At 36.0% G+C, this 19,620-nt stretch overlaps 1 protein-coding gene across 8 annotated transcripts in view; it reads left to right on the top strand.

The window, feature by feature from the left end:
* The first annotated feature begins 9,320 nt into the window (after positions 1-9,320).
* The window catches only part of LOC121299586 (forkhead box protein P4-like), a 96,610-nt gene continuing 86,310 nt past the window's right edge, over positions 9,321-19,620 (top strand). For 3 of the 8 annotated variants that reach the window (XM_041227390.1, XM_041227387.1, XM_041227389.1), the window contains exon 1: positions 9,322-9,841. The gene's annotated coding sequence lies outside the window, so the exon portion shown is untranslated. Of the gene's footprint in view, positions 9,842-19,620 lie in introns of all 8 variants that reach the window. The other 5 variants (XM_041227393.1, XM_041227392.1, XM_041227395.1 and 2 more) reach the window with 3 other exon arrangements.

Raw genomic sequence — 19,620 nt, 5'->3', positions numbered from 1 at the left:
TGGAACATTAGCATGTGAACTGGATTTGGATACCATTAAGTGCACACAGACGAAATGCTAGTATACCATACAGTACAAATGTGCTTGTATTCTGAACACTAAAAATATCTCTTGAGCTGAATGAGTGCTCTGCAATGCATACACACATATATCTGGACCTCAGACAACCTGGTCTGGATCACTGTACCCAAGCCACACAAATGGAAATCCAAACCAGACCGGGTCTGGAGACGAACCTTAGTGTTCTTTTAAATTGCTTATGATTTATTGTTCATACAGCGACCTTAGAAAGGTTTAATAAAGCAAAGGCTAGCACAGCACAGTGAATGCACGGTAAAGCAAAGCCAAGCATGTTAAAAGCACCAAACAGGCCTTGTAAAAGTTTGGCAAAGCACATGAAAGTGTGCAAAATGACCAGAGTTATATTTCATAATAGGATTTTGAGTCAGACGCACATAAAACCGTTCATGAACCTCTACGCCGGCACCAATTTAAACGGCAGATAGGTGATTGTGCCAGACACTGTCATGGCACACAACCAGGTTTCCAAAAATTATAGATGCTGGAGCTGGTGCCAATTAAGGTTTTTTTTTTTTAACTGGAAGATCAAGTAAGATGGTAGGCGTGCTATACACTTACTTCTTTTCAAAGTATCATTTTGTGTCTTGTACACTGTCCCAGACCTGTTTGAAAGCCAATAGGAAATATCACACAACATAGTACAGGGTACACAGCTTGATGTTTGGACTTGCTTTATGAGGTACTCGCAAATCTAATTGCTAAGATGCCGCTGAGTGAGCAGCAGGTTGAAAAGTGAGGTGCGAGCTAACTCAGTAGAACAACACAGGTTAGACATTGACAGATATGTTTAAATGGGCCTGTGAGAAAAACAGTAATGGTTGTCAAGTACAGTGGAGCACTGATGGGTTAGTCGGACTTGCCTGTCTGTCGAGTTTGTTTGTATTTGTTGACAGGGTCAGCAAGTTGAACTGTTGCAATGGTATACATTATGGCGTTCATTCAAATGAAGGGCTATTGAAATGGGATTGAAGTTTGTGAAGGAATGGGATTGCAATAGCCGTTAACAAGGGTTTTAACAGGTAAGGTACTGTTAGTACTTGTTCAACTGTTTTTGTTTCTGGTAAGGTACTGGTTAAAAATGGGATACACTTCAAAATACAGGTACAGTAACACAGTTGCTACATTGTTTAATACAAGTATTATCGAGGAAATTAAATGCATGTTGTTAGTGTATGGAGCCTCTCTCTAACGGTCACAAAATCGTTCAGCGGATGAAGTCTGTCACATGTCTATTTTGAAGTGCATCCAAAACAACCACTGCTTCTTTGTTCTTTAAGGTGGTCACTAGTTCAGATGGAAATGCATTTAACCCAGCCTGTAAATCATCTTGTTTTCATCAGCCATGTTTCAGACCGTTTCCATTTCTATGAATGGTCCTCACAGTTTTTATATTTTACCCCCTGAGGTTTTCATTTTTACATCCCACTCTTTTATGCTCTTTCTTGCTCTCTGTGATGCCGATTTTTTCATTCATTCCTTTTTTCAGCCAGTTTTTCAAAGTTTCACCAATGATGTAATTTCCTATCTTGCTGGGAGCTTTTACTGTTATTCATAGGCCTTTACCGGTCCAGTTTTACTTTAGCGTTTCCCAGGTGTGGTTACCAAACCTTGCCTTTCTTGTTTATTAGTTTAACCAGAATGTAATGGCCCCGCATTGTGCAATGTTTCCCTGTTGAAGCAGACAATCTGAATTACTGCCGTTACTCATGCTTCCTGATCTTTCTTAAACCCCACACACATTTCAAATATGCAGTTTTGTGATATGAGACACTGATTTTTATTTTTTAAGTGGCAAAAGCTTTCATGGCAGTATAGTTTGGGCACCATCTAGATGCATTATTGGCACTATCTTATCCCCTAGTAATAAATACAACAGTAACACTTTGGAGATTTGGGGAAGTTTTTGTCTTTACTGCACAGCAGTCCCCCCCACCCCCCCTCCCCCCTATTTTTGTTCTGGGAGGTCTGTGGACTAACTAAGCAATGCCCTTCTTGGTCCATGTGGGGATGGAAAACACATGGGTGTATTTGTTGTTCGATCGCCTGGAATGCTGTATCCAGAAGTGTAAAACATCGCTTTCAAATGCAAGTCACTGTTTCTACTGATGATCAGTGTGGTTGAAGCTCCTCCGAAACCTGTCTGAACAAGCCTGTCGAAACTGCTTTCTGTCTTTGTTTGGAATTCAGCTCAGATGACCCCCAACCTTTCTTAGCACATGTTCCACTGCAATTTCATTTTCGTGACATGTTGTCTCCAGATCACAGTTTTATCAGACACATACACACCCCCACACGCGCACACACACACACACACACACACACACACACACACACACACACACACACACACACACACACACACACACGGTTGCACACATGCACACACACGTGCACGCACACACATGGACACACATGCACACGCCCACACACACACGCACACACACCCACCAAGACATCCTCTACAAGAGTAGCAGAACACATTGGAATGGATCTTTTCAAAATATTACTTTGGCAAGTAATATTCTCTGTAGATAAATGCTTTATTATTTTAATCATATATTTTTTGTGTGTGTTAATTTACATGCATGTTTGCTGTACCAGTTTAAAAATATACGTTTATTACTAGTGTACTACAAAAATAAAATATTAGCAAAAAAACATTTACTGATGATAAATTTGTACTTGAAAGATAATTTACTGAACAACCAATTAAAACTGCACACATGGCTTGAATGAAAGAAAGAAAGAAAGAAAGAAAGAAAGAAAGAAAGAAAGAAAGAAAGAAAAAATCGGGTTTTTAAACCCCAAAAATTGCTAATTCAGTCTTCAGCTGTGCTGTACAGGTACCATCACAAATCACGGCACCCTTTTGAGTGGAACTGCCAACGCAACGGGCTGTTGAAATAAATAACCATCAAAGACTAACGTTTTGGCTCAGAGACCAACATTGTGGGAATAAAACTGTCTTCCAGTCTCCACCATGGGACTCTTAAAGATCATAACAAGTTATTCAGTTAAACGAATGCATTTAAGTGTAGGAGCCAATCCCTTATTTTCAGTGCCTTTACATCCTATACCGGTACATAAATGAGCTGCACATTAAAAAAGTCCCCCACTTTTTTCTTTCCTTTTTTCGCATTAAAACACAATTTACATTAAAACAGAAACAAACCTATTGTTCCACTTGTCCTCGACCAACGTACATCAAAAAACATTCTAACTTGTTGTCCTCTTTTCTCTGTGTTCCAATCTTTGGTTTTTGTCAACTGCAGAGGTCACCAAAAGGGCAAATAATTTGATGAGCTTTCTTGTACTCTTCTCTGTCACATGACATTCAGTTAGAATTTCAATAATAATCTTCAAGGACTTCTATAATTTTTTTTTTTTCACGTTCAGCTAAATGTATCTCACTTCATATAATTCCTTGTCACAATAAGGCCCGCTGTCTTTTCATTATGTAATTTGTCTCTTTATATTCTCTTGTGTTTGATTCTGCCAAATGGATGGATTATCTGAGTATGGAATTTTTAATATATGGCTAATGTAAGGCTTTCAGGCCATTTCTCTAATCTGAGGTATTTTTTTAAATTTTATTTCAAGGACAAGAAGTATGCAAGAGGTCACTTTTTTGTCTTTTTTTGTCTTTTCAAGTCTTTTTTGTTAATGCTGTTGTCTTGTTTTTCTTTAATGAGGATTACGGTATTTGCATGGCTTTGACACCTGTGCAGCTATTTTCTTGGGAGTAAGATTTATTTGTTACCGGTTTGTGGCGAGATTCTCCGCTCCTGTGCATATTTTGTGTTTTATGTGGTGTGTATGTGTTGGTGCACTGGGTATAAATTGGGCTATGTAGCACAGGTCATTTAAAATATATATCTGTATTTGTGTATGGGGATTGCACACCCACTTCACATGCAGATAAATTAGTGTTTGGGCATGGGTGTGTCACAAAGTAGTTCACACGCAGACTGTGCCAAGATCTCGTTTCTTGTTTTTAGCTGCCATATAACAACAACAGCGTAGTATTTGTACATGATTCTTGGCCAATCACTCGGTTTGTCATTTTATAATTGGTAAACCATATAGTTTTCCTCTACCAATCAGAATGCTCCATCAACAGGCACACAGCGCATGGTGCCTCCATGGCAGAAGACAGAGCTGTACCAGTCTAATTAATACAGCTTTTTAACCACAGGGAAGCGAAAAGGCTTCTCACATGCTTTATAGTAGCAATCAAACTCGAGCAGCAGGTTTTACCTGGGTGACCTTGTCTGATTCGTTAAGCATCCCCAGTACTGTCACAAGGAAATCTTTGCTAAAGGCTTCTTTAGAGTAATAAGTTGAAATATAAGATGTGCTTGGGGGAGGGTGGCTTCAGAAGTAAATTTTGCATCAACTGAATGTCACCAAAAATCAGGTGTCGAAATGCAAATATTAAAACCTGCAAATCCGCCCCTCTTTAGTCACTTTACAGAGCCGAGATTGTATTAGAAATTGTTGCGTTGAAAAGTGATATAGTCGGATATTAAATTGAAAACAGATTGCTACAGGATATATTTTTATAGGCATATTGGATTACCAGATCTGCAGGCACTGTCTTTGTGTGCTGGTATATTGCGCCTATTCTTTGAATCAAGCCAGTTGTACACTGTCTGTGCTGTACAATCAGCATGTTTCCTGCTCAGCCAAGCAGAAAACTGAGGTGTTGCTACAAAATGCTACAATTGTTCCTCAAACTGGCATTACCAATTTGATATGGTTCTTTCTCTTTATAAAATGTTTGGAGTTCCCTTAAAAGTAAATAAGCAGTTTAAAACAACAATATAGTTTGTAAAGGTTGGAAACAGACATACAATACTCAGACTTATTGCTCCTGTGAATGTTTTTTTTTCATATTTTAAGGAACATAAAAATATAAGAAACAATTTTAAAGAATGCTTAGATTTCTTTAAATTAGCTTTCATAATTTTGCTCTTTGTATACTGCGCTATAAAACAAGTGTGTTGTTTTTTTTTTCCCCAGAAAAAAATTAAATGGTGCGCATTTTTGGCTGAATTAAATCCCTGAAAATCGGCCTGCTATTGTGCCTTAGAGATAGTCTTTAATTAGTGCATTAAAAAGAAAAAGGAAAGATAGTGAAATAGCATTCAGCAGCCTCGGCTGTAAAACCCATCCATTTTTCAATGGAACACAAGACAACTCACAACTCACTGAAAACCAAATATTATTCCTGTGGGATCTTTTAGCAAACAAAGGACAATGCTATAAGATTTCCTATGGGAAATGTGGCTTTGGCCGGAAGATCCGAGCACTGTGCGGATTGATAATGTCACTCAGCGGAGATATGAGTGTCATTTATTGTAGATCAAAACCAGCATGTCACTTCAATGCTTTGATACCTGATCGCATTCAGGGGGACAGACATTGCCTCTCTGAAGCGGCAGCAGTGGTAGAAGCAGACAGCCTGCCTCACGTTTCTTTAAAGATTCACTGCTGTTCTCTCCTCCCTGCTGGCTCACAAACTCCACTGCGTGTACCGTTGCAAAACAGGAGCGAAGTAAAGTAATGGGTAGAGAAAATTATCTAAATAACTGAGCATCTTCACAAGCTGTCTGCAATTCCTTTTATGTCACTAACACGGTTTTCATATTTTTTATCCCGGACATTAGTTATTCACATTCGTTATGTGATTTACAGCTGCAAAAGCGGTCTGTGGTGCCACTGGAGAAAGACTGATGGAGCCCTGGAAGTGTAGTGTTTCTTTTCTTCTTTCCATATCAATAAAGCTAAAGCATTAACAAGTGGTATGGAAATGGTAAAGTGCTGTATAAGCATGGGTAAAACACAGTAAAAAAAAAAAGACTGTTGAAATGTGCCATGGTAAACTTTTATAAGGTTAGCCACGGACCTTTTAAAACCCTAAAGTCCGAAAGGCAAACTTTATGCACACAGTGTGCGACATGAAACAGCTGTTTAAATTTGATTTGAATTTCTGCACTGACTGTAAAAAGGGCCTTAGGCAGGGTTTTAACCTGGGTCTCAATATTAAAAGGCTGGTGCATTAAAACAGCTCATTAATCTGGGGGAACCATCCAGTTCATTTTATGACACGCTTACAAAAGGGAGAGGGATATGATACATTTCAATCTCTTATTAAAATGTTAAGGGCAGCGGGGAGGGGGGAGGGCAGGGAGGCTCAGATTGTCACAGCTTGGTGTCAGTTAAGTGGAAAAAATACTCCTGTACACAAACAGAAGACAGTGCGTGGAGAAGGAAAAAACAAGTTTATGCTGCATTATTTATCAGCCTTTAATCAACCCCAGCTGTGTCAGTAAACAGTTTTATGACGCTTTAATGAAAACATGCTGCTTTTCCTTGTGATCCGCCTCAGCAATCAAATTGCATAATTTGCGCTGCACACTCAGCCACTGTCTTGTAATGTAAACAGTGGCGGCTCAGAACAGAGACACCCTTTATTATTCGCCTATCTGTTTGTTTGTGTGTTTATTTATAGACACACACGCACACAGGAACATTATCCCTTTCTAATGCCTCCTTCAATAAAACTCTTTTATAGTTTGACTTTAAAAACCCAAAAGCCGGACTTGTCTAGCTCAACTCAACTGTTTTTTTTTTTTTTTTTTGAAACAGTGGCAAAATTGGCACACAGCATGTCTCATTATTAATCTACTCCGGCTGGCTGTTTAATGACCCCCCCATCCCTTCAGATTTTATTTTTACTTTCAAAGAAATACGTTATCTTTTTTTTTTTTTTTTTTTTTTTTAATTATCATTTCAAAAAAAAAAAACTTGGGCCCTAGGCCCCTAGCTTTAAATTATTTAAAGGCTGACTTTCAGGTCTTTTTTTGATTAATTAAATACATTTTGATGTTCATTAAACAATATCTAATTCATCACAGCAGATTAAAAACAAATTTGAAATAGCTTTAGAGTTATGGTTTTGGGAATACTGTATTATAATAATGCAGTGTTAACAAAATCCCCTTAAAATGCTGAGAAAGGCATGTGTTATAGGAAGGAAGATGTTTTGCACTCTTGTACTTGTTGTTCTGTTGTAACGAATATTGGTTCCTCCGAATATTTGTTCCCCCTACATGCATGCTTGTTATTCATCCTGTTTTCAGGTAAATTATGCATGTATAATGTTAGTAAATGGCAGTAATGTTTACAGGGTGTTGTCACGTATTATTGTTGGTGAGACTGAACCTATGAGGGGACTGGATGCTACAGGTTTAGGGTTAGGGGTTAGCGTTAGGAAAAGTGGTCTTAAAATTAAGGTTTTGGTTGAAAATGCATCGATATCCTTAAATGCAAGGGAATATTGCTTTGCTACAAAAAATTAAAGGGGTACAAATGCAGAAGCATTATAAAAGCATGCTGGAAACATGGTGAAATCATGATCAAAGCATGTCATTAATTATATATGGTCAGGTGTGAAGAAAAACCACGACACAGCACAGGCATTTCAAAACAGAAAACTTTCTTCTGCTGCAGATGCAGAACTAGCACGGCTTTGTATTTGTTTCATTACAATAAAATATTTATTTTTGGGCAAAAAAAAGTTACTGGCATACTTTTTTTGGGTGGGACTGTGTTAAAAAAGGCTGTAAGAAATGCGTCTGCAGCAGCACAGAGCTGTGGAGGGTTTAGAAGCAAAGCGTGCGTCTCTCCCACAGCATTCCTGACTGCTGAGATAGCCAGAACAACAAACAAACATACAAACAAGCAAACAAACCCAACGCCTGTGCTCAGTACTTCCCTAGAAGGCTGCTCAATTATGTTTAAGATCCCATAGAGACTGGATAAGCAGGGCAAGCTTGAGGTGAACAACATTAGATTGGCTCTCTGCTCGGTAGGTTTCTGAACTTTGAGCTGATGGTTTAAACTTTGCAACCAGGTCATCTGTAGAGGTGAATATTTGCACAGAGGATGTATTTTACTGATTCAAGAGGTAGTTCATTTAGGCTGAAAAAAAAAAAAAAAAAAACAACAACAACTTTCTATTGAGAATTTTGCACAGATTAATCCAACAGATTTTAGAGATAAAAACTTTTCCATTTCAAATGAATGGTACATTGGTACAGGTGCATTGTTTCATATCTCTATTGGGCCGGTCATGGCAATTTGTGCTTTATGAGATCATAATGTAGTAAATGTGTTACTGATGCAAAGATACAGTATAGTTAATGTACCATGCATCATGAGGTCTGTCCAAAACCATTAGTCATGCTTTTAAAAACAACTCACTTAAATATATTATTTTTCATAGTAAATATAGAGTTTAATATAGATTTGTGTGAGACACTATTCACAAAACTTTAGGGACTCTTTGAGGGACTGTTTTTTAAGCCAATGGATTTCATTAAATCATATTTTTAAAGCCAAATTTAACCTAAGAGAATGCTTATAAAATCAGTCTTTAAAAATAACATTCCTTAAAACAGTCCTTGCATTTTGACAATATGGCAAATCATCTATTCGGAGAAAGGAATATTTATTTCTTGTATTTGGTAAACTGTTTTAATTTACAATCTGAATATGCCACACAAACATTCTTGTGTTCATTTTAACACCATTTATTCCCCCATCAAATGAAGTTGTTTGAACCTGTTCTTTACCCCCCCCCCCCCCCCCCCTTTTTAACACCAAAATGTAAATATTTCTAAAACAACTTTATCTCATAAATGTTATAATGGCAATTTTGTCATAGAAAAAAAAAGTTACTGAAAAGAATAATAGAGAATTTATAGACCGATTATAAAGGATTATATAAAGATTTTTACCTGTCCCCCTTCATATGCATTTCTTTATTTCATTTGTATGCATGTTAAATCAATTGAACAGATACTTAATACACACCTTTTTTTATCAGCCTATTTCTAAACTCAAGAAGCATTTTATTTGAAGCTGTGCTGTTATCAATGTTCTTATTTTTTCAGGATATATGGGTTTGCCTGGGGAAGGTTTCTAATGTTTATCTGTCTCCTCGGTGACATCTGTTGCTCATGGCCCCCCAAATGGTAAAGCTTAGTCCTGGATGCAAAAAAAACAAAAGGTAAAAGATCACTACTTCGAAACTGTGCGCGCACATGGCATTGCTCTTTGAAACGTGTTCTGTTTTGTTATTGTGCAGCGGCGGAGAAAAGACAGGCAGAAGGAAATGTGGGCGCGCACCTGTTTTAGATGAATTACGGTAGAGCAAGAGACTAAACTGTCCCTAAGATCTCCCAACACAGACACAACCCGAGTAATTCAACACTGATTTCACTCCGAATGAGCAGAGGACAGACGAGATGCCAAAAACTCGAGCAACAATCGTCGGGACTTCTGTAAAGCTTGCGTTCTAAATAATAATAAGGAAAGTAAGAGAGAAGCCGGGGGAAGCCGCGAAGAAGAATAAATAAAACTGCGTTTTTAACTTCCAGAAGAGCCGTGACCATGCTGCCAGTGAGCTAGTGCGCGATTATTGTTTCGACTTACCACTGAGTGATCACTTTGTGAAAGGAAACAAATTTAAAAAAGGGAACGGACTAATAAAGACGATCACCGCTGAAAGTAATGATCCTGCACCATCTGTCCTAGATCAACATTGCTTGTTTTTCTTTTTTTTTAAAATTTTACGTTGCTTTTTATCTTTGCCCTTTTTGGATCGCCGGGACCGCTCCTGAAACCTGGAAGTGAACAATCCACATGGTCCAGGCGTAGTGTGAAAGTTGAGATCTCCAGAATTTCAAAACAGGTTGATTTTTTGTTCTCTCTTCGTTATTGTCATAACTACCTTTAAACGATATGCCTTGCATTTTTGTATATTTTTTTAAAATCTGTTTTAAATGTAAAGCATCGAACTAACTTATTATGACTTTAGTTTGACAGGTAAGGTTGTTTTAAAATGGGATATTCAATTTTAATACATTATCGTGAATACTTGTATAGTTAAGCCACGTGAATTTATTAATTAAACATTAGTGGGAAACTGGTTTTTAGAAACGAGTTTTTAAAAAATGTGTTCTGTTCTCTTTTTCATGTTTTAGGTTCTGCGGGTTTTTTTTTATTAAATGTTTAATTATGATCAAATATGTAATTTTACACCGCTTCGGTTCTGTGTAACAAACTGGTAGGCTAAATGTTTCACTTCATAGCTGTACACGTTCATTCATTAAAGGTGAACGTAATTGTATTCCAAGCTGAAGGTAGCTGAACCGGTAACTAGTAGTCTATTGTTTCCTTGCATATTTTTACTTAGACAAGCAATTGTTAACTTTTTTTTTTTTTTTTCTTCTAAATTGCTTTTCTTAAGAGTTGCATCGGTCACTGAGAATATCATTGCATGCTAAGCCGCCCGTGCCTTATATTATAAAAAATACAACAGTTCGAATAAATAAATAAATAAATAAACAAACAACCAACCCAGGAGAGGACAAGAGTGTTTCTGTTGTTCTGACATTTTTTCAGTCATGGGTAAGCTAATTTAAAAGTAGCTTTTTAACAGAGAGAGACACGCATGGAGTTACGCGTTGTGTTAGCTGGGTTCCATTTTTTTTATATGCTGCATTAGATTGTGTATCCACGTCAATGTGGATAACTTCACGGTATGTTTGACCAACCATCTGTCCATCGGAGATAGCTACCCTTCTTGCAAGAAGGGTAGCTATCTACTGTCTTACTTGAATTTAAAACGTGCTTTGTGTTTGTCCCGTAGACTGGGGAAATGCACTGAACGAGGCCCGAGAGTTTTCTCCCCTCCCTTGACTAAGGTGTTTCAAAATGCGTTCGCAATCAAACACAGTTGCTAAATTATTAACTGAGCAGCAAGCATAGCATTTGTGTGCAACACGAAGTCGCACATGCGTAAGGACAGGTTGTGTTTAAAATAATAATAATAATAATAATAATAATAATAATAATAATAATAATAATAAAGTAAAAAAAAAAAATACAAGAGAGAACAAGATTAAAATGATTTAATAAACTATTTTTACGTTTTAAATATTGCACTGTACTGCCAAGCTATTAACTGTGAAAAGTGACTGATGAGAATAAATTAAATAACTTTTTAATTTATTCACACCCAACTCAAATAAATATTTACATAAATTAATAAATATATAAACGGTAAAACTGTTACTATTCGTTTTAAGTTTTGAAGAACTTCGAGTGCTCAAAGCAAGTAACACAACAAAGCTTGTGCTGATACGAGTTCCACGCCTTTGTTACAATTAAGGTTTGATAATTATTTTACAATCCTGTTTTAATGATGTGTGTCATTATATCAAATAGGAAGACGAGTGTCGAGACTTTATTAGCAAATAAATACAATTAAGCGGTCAATATAACAGTCTTTTAAAACGTCATACAATGCAACACTTGCAAATACGTTGAAGGTGTTATTCTTGTTGCATTTCATTGCAGTATTAATAATAATAATAATAATAATAATAATAATAATAATAATAATAGACGTCTTTCAATTCGGCAGGATTGTTTTTAAATCTATTTGCATTTCACGAAGAAATACATGTTGCACTTCAGCCTATACAGAAGTTTTATTTTTATTATTTTATTAAACATTTTAAAGGCAACGCTTTACAACATACCTTAAACATGTGGGATTATGTTTTTAATTAATTGTAGATTAACATTTAAACCATAGGCCATATATTTTAAATAGCTCTTGCCCAAACAAACAAGAAACAGAAATGTGCTAATAACACTTACTTATTATAATTTATATGTCTTATCCCAACGTTTCTTTTTATATAAAACATGTGATTTGGGGTAAAAGCACGGACTAAAAGCAGTGTGTGCATAAACACCCTTTAAAACACAGTGTAGAATTACCTAGAAGTTTAATAAAATTATGCTTCCCAATTTAGGGTCACACATTGCATGTTCAGAGACGTATAGGCGTAGGGTAAACTACCGTCCACAACATAAACAAGCATCATCTCCAAAGAGATTCCCGAATTTCCCGCCTGGTATAACGACAAGAACATTTTTCTCAAATTGGTTGTAGACCCGTGTCTTTGAAAAGTCTGTATGTAATTTGTTTTGTTTATATTTTAGAAAATTACTCAATTTGCCAAATTACATTTTTTTTTATTGTTAATTTAAACGCGACATATTTATTTATATTTGTAATGCTGAACACGGTGTTTCATAAAGTAATTGAAAGGCTATTTACACCCATAATTGACATTTATTCATAAAAAAACGCCTTTTTTGACAAAGTTGTGAAACAAGAATACGTAATAAGTAACTTGAAAGCGTATTTCATCATGTGTTTTCCAATAAACATAAGGCAATAACAAAGAAAATTGGCAATATACATCACACATTACTGTAAACTTGATAAATCATTTCTTATGAATGTTAACACATCATTCAAGATACTTGGATCTATTTCTTTCTGTGTGAATGCCAAAGGTGTTCCCTCCAATGTAATTTAGATGGGTGACGGGGAAGGCCCGTTAACCGATTCATGTTGTTTTGTCTTTATTACTGTGTTTCATTGAATCAGCCTATCGTTACGGTCAATGCTGTGGCAAATACAGCAATTTGACCACTGCAATCACATCTTATACGCAAGCACAGTCTGCTGCTGTGTCCGAGTTACTCCGTCAAGACTTTTCCTAGGTACACAAAAGCAGCAGTATTCATATTCGTATGTTTTTTTTAAGTTTGTGTATATTCGGAAATAACTATTTATATTGTATTTTTTTAGAAGTACATTTTAACATTGTCATCTAAAGTTACATATGTGTTTATGCCCTGATTTTTCTTTAAGTACAATGATTTAACTAATAGTATCTATGTGTGAGCAGTGAGGACCCCACAATGCTCTTTGCAACGAGTATTCTCCAACTGTGTTTTATTATTCCCAAAACCTTATTCCCTGATTTGTAAATTTAAACCTTATTCCCTGATGGTAAATTTCAAAATAAAATAGTTTATGTGTAATCTTCTACTTTTTAAAATATATTTGATATGGAACAAAACATTAATTATACTTATATATATATATATATATATATATATATATATATATATATATATATATATATATATATATATATATATATACATATATACATAAACATTTTTTACTAGAATTCCAAACACACAGACTTTACCCTTTACTCCTAATAGTAAAATCCTCTTATCACTTTCTCCCAGACCTGCTTAAAAAAAAGAAGCTGCTTTCTTCAGATACAGATTAGCCTTTAATGATTACTATCTAAGAAATAGGTGTATATATATATATATATATATATATATATATATATATATATATATATATATATATATATATAGATATATATATATATATATACACACATATATAGATATACACACACACACACACACACACACACAATGGACCTGCTGGACATCGGTTAGAAGTGTGTTCTAGATTTGATAAACAACAATACAGGTGGCCCCACGCAAGCATGTGCAATAAAGATATAATGTTAGATTTCTTATAGGTCATAAATGTGTGCTCAGAGTCTTCAAAATATATACTAAAGTGTTTTGCAGAGCATTGCAAAAGAGAAGCGAATTGGGCTCAGTTCACTTGTGCAGAACTCCTTTAAACAGTCCCATTATTGTTGGTTGTACTGTAGTTGCACTTCTGTGTTGCTTTGTGAAGGAGGAGCAAGTAATACTCTACCTTGTTACCATTTTAAAAAAAAAGAACAGAGCAAGTTTATACTGCAAGGCTTTCCTGGTGAGGAAACAAAATGAAAAACTTTCAAATTTTAAAGTATTTAAACAGCTGACGCAAGGAAAAAAAAAAAAGAAAACTTGTATCTGCCGGTTTGCTCTTAGCTTTGGACAAGCACCTGACTTTGTAACAGGATGCATACATTACGTTTTTATGCCAAAAAAAGAGCACCTTTTTTTCTTTCCTTTGAACTGAAGCAGCTAGTGTTCCGATTTGAGTGTACCTTGCTGAGATTAAAAGCCTGCCCGTAGACTCTCCTTGGGTGTGTCTATTTAACTAAAACAAATACCGTACTTCATTGGAGCCGTGTGTGTGTGTGTGTGTGTGTGTGTGTGTGTGTGTGTGTGTAACATGTCTGTGTGTGTGTGGTTCGTAATTTAAAATGAGCTCCTGTCAAGGGAGGTCAGCTTTGGGCTCAGTTTTGGAAGTACTCTGTCAAGCCTGAAAAACAGGACCGCATTGAGCCCTGCTGTGAGCTAGGTGAGGTGGCGGGCATTTTGCTTAAAACAGGTTGATATCTTCTCCATTATAATGCTCAAGTTTGCCGATACTGCAGAAAGCTCATTTTTCAGTTTACCGTTTCAATGGTGCTACGTTTTGTTCTAATAACTCAGAGTGTAGTATTGTATGCTTATGTGTTTGCTATTAGAATGCCCTAATTTAAAATCGTAAACCTCTACAAGATCTGCAATATTAGTAACACTAATAGGTCAAATTATTGCTGAAGCAGGTCTCTGATGATGATGATCAGCCAGCACCAATTCAGTGGACAGCAATTAAACATGTGGTTTTAATTGAAGCAGTTATTTGTTCGTGATGGCTGAAATATTTTTGAAATAATAAATTGCATGCATTTTCAGACAGCAGGGACAGCTACTTATTACTGTACTTCTAGCTGTGTCATTTAGCTTTGTAAAATAAGCAGACCTGAATATCAGGCTACTTGGTCAGTGTGTTTTTGTTTGTTTTTCTACTTAATAGTAAAAAAAAAAAAAAAAAAAAAAAAAAAAAAAAAAAAAGGAAGCTAATCCAGAAAATACAATAATCCTCTTTGAAAATCAGGATATTAAAGAGGATTGAAATAGATGAATTAATACCCCATACAATGTGTATGCTGTGCAGCACTGCGTCCGCTGGTGGACACTACAGTAGAGGAATAGGAAAGAACAGCAGCATGTTTGAGGCAATAGGGGAGGGGGGCAGATCGATCGATCAATCAATCAATCAATATTTATTTTATATAATGCCTTTCATAGTGGAACAAGATGCATATCAGTGGCCAAACGTGTTGATTCGTACACAAGTGAGGGGGAGAATCTCTTCTTTACCTTTCGCTTTCTCTCAAAGATTCAGGTTTCCGAGACTTCTTCAAAGAAATAAGAAGCCACAGATTAAGGAGTGATAGAGGGAGCTGAACTGAGACCTGTTCAAATCGCACACCTTTTCCCATTAACTGTGCGACCCTGTGCTACGCTGTGCTGTATGCGGTGAACCAACATACACAAGCACACACAATCCCCTCTCTAGTCTAAGCAGAGGTGATTGATGTCCCTAAGATGCACCATAAAAGAGGAAGACCCATTTCCGAAGAGAACGTCTTGCAGAAGATAGTGTGCTTGAAGGAAATGCCAGTATATTAAAGGGTGCTGGTCATTATTCTGTGTGTCCATTAGCTAAACCACCCAGGGGAAAGCTTTGCTGGCAGCAATACAATTTATTAACCTGTACAGTAGATGGTGAAAAGTCTTTTATATGAACTATCTAATTCTAGCATATCATTGTGCTTAAAAAAAAATAATCTAGTTTTAATATTAGGAACATCTCTTAGCTGACACTGAGTGATTGACTTGTATTGCATCTAAAAAACAGTGGGCATATTAGATATGATGTGCTTGCTGTTTCAGTATTTTTTTCCCATAATGAATAAAAGCATATTGCTGTGCACTGCTTATTCTATGTGTAACGCTGTTAACAGGAAAGGTTTTAAGATTAGTACAGCACTAGTTGTCAATGTAAAGATGCATAACACTTGAGAGACCACATTTCTATTTGCTTTCCAATATGAAAAGGGTAGATCTCATTAAATTGTATTTGACAGTACCGAGCTAAAACTTTGAGTACAGAGTTAAAATATTGGTAATGTTTGTTTTAAAACAGAACATATGTTTATATGACTGTATTGCAGAGTGGTGAATCATTGTGGTAATGCAGTCTCTTAACTGTACTGGACATGAAGTAAAAAATTGTTAAAAATAATTGATTAATCTAATTGACACCACCTTGTGTGTTTTCCCTTTTTCAGTGTTTTAGTTTTGCATTTGTCTGGTTATGAGTTTTTGCTTATTTCATACCCTTATTTATGACCTAAATGATACTTTTAACTTTCTGCTTAATGCAACACAGTTGAGTCCAGCACCTGGCAAACACAAGATTAGTTTACTTTTCTTGTCCCCGTATATTAGTATTTTAATTAGTATTTCTCTGTAATTTTATATAAACTGGTCAGAATACAGCTACACAGAACGTGTTGGGCAGGCAGTATATTGAGAGTATAATCTGAGCCAGTCCTGTCTTAATAACGGTATGAAAACCAATGGAATGCGCAGAACAGTTGCGAGTGGTTCGTTAGGGCTGGAAGTCTTTATACAGCAGATTGTAGATGCGTCTTAGAGAATTTGTAAGTAGTCCTTCACCTTTACATCTTTAGCATTGTATATTTAATGTGGTATATCTTCACAGCATATCTGTCTATATATATATGTGTGTGTGTGTGTGTGTGTGTGTGTGTGTTTATATTATACGCTGTCAGCTGTTCTTGTGTTCTTGTGTTTCTGGAACCAGTTGATCTTTTGCCAGTGTCTCTGGTTTGTTGCTTTATCACACCGGCCAGGCTTTGAATCCAGTGAGAATGTTTTATTAGAGTGGACTGTCTGCAATGCATGTCAGCAAACATTTATACTGTGCCCAGGGAACCAAACTGGCATGCAGTACAGTCTGCAAGCTGCATCTGCTTTACTGTGACAATCTTAGTGACGACTCAGGTTAATGAACAGCACGCTTTAATTAACAAGTTGTAATTGACCTCGTCATCTGTTGAAGTGCATTTCACAAATAATGTGTTTTGTTGCATTTCAAGTCTGATTTAACAGCAGAACATGTCTTTTATATATTGATGCCAAACCGATACATCTTTATTGGGAATGTATCTGTCACTTTAGTAGACAAAGTTAAAACATGCATGTCTGCATTGTCAAATCTGTTCTGTACTTAAGAGAGTTTTCTGATTTCCTGATATATTTTTGAAAAAGTGCTCTCTCTCTCTCTCTCTCTCTCTCTCTCATATATATATATATATATATATATATATATATATATATAGTACTTGGATACCAGTAATAATGCCTACAGTGTTTACATTAAAAAAGAACATTTGCTTTGACAATTTTTTCCTTTTTTTTTAAGCAAGTTAGAAATGAATAAACAATTGTGCCTCGACTGCGTGTTTTTTTTTCTGCACCTAGCTATTCATTTTAAACAACTTTTGAAGTCCTGTGATGTGATATGTGTGTGTTTTTAATTTAAATGTTTCAAAAGAACAAGGGGGATGTTGTTAAAATCCTGATTTGGATCGCCAAGTCTGTCTGTAGAATGAAAACAAATGCGGCCCGTTCGAAACAAAGCAAATGTTCGCTGAATGATAACCTCGTTTTAAAATGTAGCTTTTGAACAGCAGTTTAGAAATGAGCTGCCGTTTTTCCTTTTGTCTTGCTTTAAATAAACTGTGCACTTAATTTACTAATTGCACTTTTTGTTGTTTTTAATTAAATTTTGTTTAAGGTTTATAAACTTAATCAAAACTAACCTGATTGTAATTATCACAAGTTTTTTTTTTAATCCTTTGTTCCTTTGAAGTCCTCCATTTTGTGGTCTAGTGATCCCTTCCACATTATAGGACATTAGAAACTCTCTCTTAGCAAGTAGAGGCTAATAATGTCACAGGACTAGCGGAATCTGCCACACTATTTGTAGGTTTTGTTATGTGTGGCCAACCTGCATCAATTCATTAATTGCTTGATTCAGGTTACACATCTGCTGAGACTGTGAATTGAAATATATTTCTTTTTTTATATAGCATCTAAAGGTCTAGAGAGAATGAGAGGTTCAGCTTAATGTAATGCTTTTAGATATTCACAGCTGTGAAGTGACATTAAAACTATTTTAATTCCTTTTCTAGACTGTTATCGGTCATAACCTAATCATTACGAAGTTCAAGTGTTTTATGCAAGGCTTATTTAATTTGAACTAAGCCACACTGTATGTGACTCCCTTGCAAAAATTCTATACTCCTTTACTATTTTGCAACATATTTTTTGACAGAATGTAAATTGAGAAACTGGCAAGCCGGTTTACTCCGAAATGGGGACTTTGTTTCTATATAGCAGTACAGCACTACCTCTCTCTCGTTTATTTGGTTTATGATCACTGCAAAGATAAACAGTTTTAATGGACCTATTCTGATTAGCGACAGTTGCAACACCTGTGAACACAGTGTTTAAAGTGCTGAATTTGTTTATGGGCATGAGAAAATGATATGTCAACAGCAGAAAGTCTTCAGCATTTAGCTGGCGTTTTTTAAAGACGGCATCGTCTCTCCTTCAATCGACAGTGGGAATGGAGGACAGTTTTGTGTAATTCACATTTTAATTATACAGAAAAAAAAATCACAATCGCAATGTTTTTATAAATTTTTGCCTTTAACATTTAAGGAAATGTGAAGTTGCATTATCTGAAGTTTTAGGTTTGTACTTGCTGCTGTCCTATTCTGTATCTCTCACAAGCATTTTGCAGCAGCAACTGGAGCTCTGACAATTACAAAAAACTTTCAATATCATTCCTGATTTGTCTCGAGACTTGTTGGAAACACTCCCCTCTCTGTACAAGTAGATTTTTTTTTTTTTTTTCCATAAAGCATGACAATACCAGTGCAATCTTAAGACAAACTGGTCCAGCGAAGTATGAAGGTCAGCTTTATTACATGCAGCTGGTATTAATATTTTTTTTTTCACTGGGTTTAATTATGATGGCATTGTGAAAAGGTCAGGTAGTCTGTGCCCTGGGTAAAGCTTTCTTTCAGAAATGAAGCTTCTATGAAAACTGACAAACATGGGTGAAAAGAGAGGTGGGTAGTTGTGTGTGTTTGATTTCTGTTTGTAAAAGTGTACCTGCCTAAAATCCTGCGAAACTCATGTTCCAGTTCATCCCCAGGGATATGAATGTCCAGGAGACAGCAGTTTTCAACATGCAGCCAACGCTGTCACCATTACCTTGTGAGGTTTTGTGCTTCTGGATTCTACAGTGTGCGCCTGGAGTAGACGCTTATGGTTTTCATGGCATGTCTAATTTCTAAAACTTAATGCTGCACCATTTTGTTAAAGCAGTCGTTTCATTTTACTTGAATTAAATTCGATTAAGCTGTTCCGGGTCTAGATAATTTTTCAGCAATGCTGAGATGTGGTTTGAAGACTGCCCTGCATTTATAAGTTTATCGTCCATATGTAACTGCTTTGTAATTTGCCAGCTAATGGGATGTAGATGTTTTTTAAGTAGTACTTTTGAACCTGAGAACAGGAGGTCACATTTAAGCCTGAGGATATCTTTTTTTTCTCATTTCTTCTGACGTCCTAGTAGAAAAAGAGGAGAAATAATTCAGCATTCCTAATTTTGAATTGCTTTTCATTCACTGGGTGCATTTCTGTATAAAATTGGCAGATTTATTTTAAATTTATTATTATTTT

The sequence above is a fragment of the Polyodon spathula genome, chromosome 25, assembly GCF_017654505.1.
Source record: "Polyodon spathula isolate WHYD16114869_AA chromosome 25, ASM1765450v1, whole genome shotgun sequence".
In the NCBI taxonomy this organism is placed as follows: domain Eukaryota; kingdom Metazoa; phylum Chordata; class Actinopteri; order Acipenseriformes; family Polyodontidae; genus Polyodon; species Polyodon spathula.
Note: the sequence above shows the minus strand (reverse complement) of the source record. Positions and strands in the feature narration are given on the sequence as shown.